The sequence below is a fragment of the Oncorhynchus tshawytscha genome, linkage group LG21, assembly GCF_018296145.1.
Source record: "Oncorhynchus tshawytscha isolate Ot180627B linkage group LG21, Otsh_v2.0, whole genome shotgun sequence".
In the NCBI taxonomy this organism is placed as follows: domain Eukaryota; kingdom Metazoa; phylum Chordata; class Actinopteri; order Salmoniformes; family Salmonidae; genus Oncorhynchus; species Oncorhynchus tshawytscha.
In genome coordinates this window covers 15,024,379-15,029,196 of record NC_056449.1, presented here as the reverse complement: position 1 = coordinate 15,029,196, position 4,818 = coordinate 15,024,379, and positions in this window count along the sequence as shown.

The window sequence follows — 4,818 nt, the reverse complement described above, 5'->3', positions numbered from 1 at the left end:
AGTCCGTATTGCCCAGCGACAGCCCCGAAACCTGAAGGATCTGGAGAAGGTCTGTATGGAGGAGTGGGCCAAAATCCCTGCTACAGTGTGTGCAAACCTGGTCAAGAACTACAGGAAACGTATGATCTCTGTAATTGCAAACAAAGGTTTCTGTACCAAATATTAAGTTATGCTTTTCTGATGTATCAAATACTTATGTCATGCAATAAAATGCAAATGAATTACTTAAAAATCATACATGTGATTTTCTGGATTTTTGTTTTAGATTCCGTCTCTCACAGTTGAAGTGTACCTATGATAAAAATTACAGACCTCTACATGCTTTGTAAGTAGGAGAACCTGCAAAATCGGCAGTGTATCAAATACTTGTTCTCCCCACTGTATATGAATGGTGGGACCAACAGCAGTAGTAGTGGAAATGGGATTAGCATTAACAGCAACTACAACAACAATATTAATGAGAATAATAATAATACATTAAAGCAATGGTAGTGGACCAGTCTCAACATGACTGAGAAGACACATGACATGGTAGGGAAGCCAAAACAAAAGTAAATGGGAAATATGATTGACATTGCACTTTTTTCTGGCTGCAACCTGAGGGTTGAGGCAGGAGGACACTTATTTGGCTGCCAAAAGTGCAGATTTTGGCTTTTCACCCAATAAATACGAGTTTTTTTCTTCATCTTTTATAGTTTCAAATTATTTGTCTTGAATTAGCATTTTGTGAAAGAAATATTCTCTTAGGTCTGAGTATTTGTCACAGTGTAATAGGAAATGCATCTCTGTCTCTACCTCTGCCCTGGAGCAGAGTGAGCACAGCCTGTCCTCTCTGGGCAGCCAGGTTTGTCTGTGACGACCGGTCTCTATAGCCAGACTGCGCTCACTGAGTCTGTACCTAGTCAGTGTTTTCCTCAGTTTTCTATCAGTCACAGTGGTCAGATAGTCTGCCACCACGTACTGTCTGTTTAGAGCCAAAAAGCAATGGCTGATTTGGTTGGGACAGATTTTCTGAGTATTGTCCTGAGGCTCTATGTGGTTGGTTTGGGTTAGTGAACTGAGTCTCAGAACCAGCTGGCTGAGGGGACTCTTCTCTTGTTTCATCTCTTGACGTTGTGTGGTGGAATGTTTTGGGGTCACTTGTTTTTAGATGGTTGTAAAATTTGATGGCTCTTTTTTTCTATTCGAATGAGGAGGGGGTATTGGCCCAATTCTGCTCTACATGCTACATGCTTTACTTGGAGTTTTATTTGCACTTGCAATACAGTCTTGCAAAACTCTGCATGCAGTATTTCGATTGGATGTTTGTCCCATTTTGTAAATTCACTGTTAGAGAGTGGACCTCATACTCCCCTACCATATAGAGCAATTGGTTCTATAACTGATTAGACATTTTTGAACCAGATTCTAATTGGAATTTCGATTTTAATGTTCCTTTTAATGGCTTAGAATGCTCTTCTTTCTTTGTCTCTCAGCTCATTCACATCCCTGCAAAAGCTACGTGTGTTGCTGATATTTAGCCCAAGATGCGTGTAGTTTTTGGTGTGTCCAAATAGAATTTATATTTGGCATCCTGATTTCCGGACCTTTTTTGGAATGTCATTGTATTTGTTTTTTAGATTTAACGGTCAGAGCCCAGGTCTGACAGAATCTGTGGTTAACGGTCAGAGCCCAGGTCTGACAGAATCTGTGGTTAACGGTCAGAGCCCAGGTCTGACAGAATCTGTGCAGATGATCTAGGTGCTGCTATAACTCCTCCTTAGTGGGAGACAGCAGCACCAGGTCACCTGTGTACAGCAGACCCTCCTTAATGGGAGACCGCAGCACCAGGTCATCTGTGTACAGAAGACCCTCCTTAGTGGGTTACAGCAGCACCAGGTCATCTGTGTACAGCAGACCCTCCTTAGTGGGAGACGGCAGCACCAGGTCATCTGCGTACAGCAGACCCTCCTTAGTGGGAGACGGCAGCACCAGGTCATCTGCGTACAGCAGACCCTCCTTAGTGGGAGACGGCAGCACCAGGTCATCTGCGTACAGCAGACCCTCCTTAGTGGGAGACGGCAGCACCAGGTCATCTGTGTACAGAAGACCCTCCTTAGTGGGATACGGCAGCACCAGGTCATCTGCGTACAGCAGACCCTCCTTAGTGGGAGACGGCAGCACCAGGTCATCTGCGTACAGCAGACCCTCCTTAGTGGGAGACGGCAGCACCAGGTCATCTGCGTACAGCAGACCCTCCTTAGTGGGAGACGGCTCCCGTCCCTGAGAGAAGAAGTCTGTTTGCTTGTTGTTAACTCATTAATGTAGATGTTAAATAGTGTTGGACTAATTGGGCAGCCCTGTTTCACTCCCCGTCCCTGAGAGAAGAAGTCTGTTTGCTTGTTGTTAATTCATTAATGTAGATGTTAAATAGTGTTGGACTAATTGGGCAGCCCTGTTTCACTCCCCGTCCCTGAGAGAAGAAGTCTGTTTGCTTGTTGTTAATTCATTAATGTAGATGTTAAATAGTGTTGGACTAATTGGGCAGCCCTGTTTCACTCCCCGTCCCTGAGAGAAGAAGTCTGTTTGCTTGTTGTTAATTCATTAATGTAGATGTTAAATAGTGTTGGACTAATTGGGCAGCCCTGTTTCACTCCCCGTCCCTGAGAGAAGAAGTCTGTTTGCTTGTTTTTAACTCATTAATGTAGATGTTAAATAGTGTTGGACTAATTGGGCAGCCCTGTTTCACTCCCCGTCCCTGAGAGAAGAAGTCTGTTTGCTTGTTGTTAATTCATTAATGTAGATGTTAAATAGTGTTGGACTAATTGGGCAGCCCTGTTTCACTCCCCGTCCCTGAGAGAAGAAGTCTGTTTGGTTGTTGTTAACTCATTAATGTAGATGTTAAATAGTGTTGGACTTATTGGGCAGCCCTGTTTCACTCCTCGTCCCTGAGAGAAGAAGTCTGTTTGCTTGTTGTTAATTCATTAATGTAGATGTTAAATAGTGTTGTACTTATTGGGCAGCCCTGTTTCACTCCCCGTCCCTGAGAGAAGAATACTGTTTGCTTGTTGTTAATTCATTAATGTAGATGTTAAATAGTGTTGGACTAATTGGGCAGCCCTGTTTCACTCCTCGTCCCTGAGAGAAGTCTGTTTGCTTGTTGTTAATTCATTAATGTAGATGTTAAATAGTGTTGGACTAATTGGACAGCCCTGTTTCACTCCACGTCTCTGAGAGAAGAAGTCTGTTTGCTTGTTGCCAATCTTAACTGCACTTTTGTTTTTAGTGTACATTGATTTAATAACATAATATGTTTTCCCTCCAATACAACTTTCTGTTTGTTTCTAAAAAATACCTTCATGACAAATTGTATCAAATGCTTTCTTGAAATCTACAAAACCTGAGTAGATTTAGCCTTTGTTTTGCTTTACTTGTTTGTCAATTGGAGGGTGTAAATGTGGTCTGTTTTACAATAATTTTTTAGATACCCAATCTGGCTTCTGCTCAGGACGTTGTGTTCATCAAGGAAATGATGTAGTCTGCTATTTATGATACTGCAGAACATTTTCCCCAAGTTGCTGTTAATGCAAATTCCTCTAATTATTTGGGTCAAATTTGTCTCCATTTTTATAGATTGGTGTGATCAATCTTTGGTTCTAAATACTGAGGAAAATGCCTGCAGTGAGGATAATGTTGAAGAGTTTGAGTATAGCCAATTTGAATTTGTGGTCTGTATATTTGATCATTTCATTTAAAATACCATCAGCACCACAGGCCTTTTTGGGTTGGAGAGTGCATAGTTTTTCCAATAATTCTTCTGTAATTGGGGTATCCACTGGATTCTGATAGTCTTTGACTGCTGATTCAAGGATTTGTCATTTTTGTTCTGGGCTCTTTGTTATATTGCTATAGAGGTTTGCAAAGTGATTTCTCCACATATCCCCATTTTGGATAGCCAATTCCTTCTGATAAGGTTTGTTTAATTTATTCCAATTCTCCAAGAAGTGCTTCTACACCTGCATTGCTTGCTGTTTGGGGTTTTAGGCTGGGTTTCTGTACAGCACTTTGAGATATCAGCTGATGTTCGAAGGGCTATATAAATAAATTTGATTTGATTCTATGGATTCCTCAATTCCATCCATCTGATTTCTAATGTTCTGTTCCTCTGTTCTTAGGGTGTGTTTGTATTGCTTCCCCATATTGAAGGAGTGTATTTTTGTTGTCTGGTTCTCTGTGTTTTTGATTAGATATATTTCTCAATGATTTTCTTAGATTTTTGCAATCATTATCAAACCATTTTTCTTGATCTGTTCTTTTTGGTTTTCTCTTATGTTTCTTTAGATTAGGAGGCTAATTTGTCAATTATAAAGTTTGTTCCAAACGGCCAAGTTTACACCTTCATTGCTGTAGGAGAATGTTAAGGCTAAACCGTTGTCCAGGAGAGATTGTATTTTTTGGCTACTAATTGCTTTTCTGTTTGCACTCCATCTACAGGCCTGTTTAGTACTATGTCATTTATCGGGCCGTGATGCTTCATGGCTGGGTTCCGCTCTTCTCAGATATACTGTGGTCTGATAGGGGTGTCAGTGGGCTGACTGTGAAGGCTCTGAGTGACTCTGGGTCTAGGTCGGTGAGGAAGTCGTCTACAGTGCTGCTGCCAAGGGATGAGCTGTAGGTGTACCTACCAAAAGAGTCCCCTCTCAGCCTACCATTGACTATGTACAGACCCAGTGTTCCACAGAGCTTCAGGAGCTGTGCTCCATTTTAGTTTTTCACTTTGTCATAGTTGTTTCTGGGGGGTGGGGGGGAAAGGTTGTTGCTTCCTGGTAGGTGTTTATC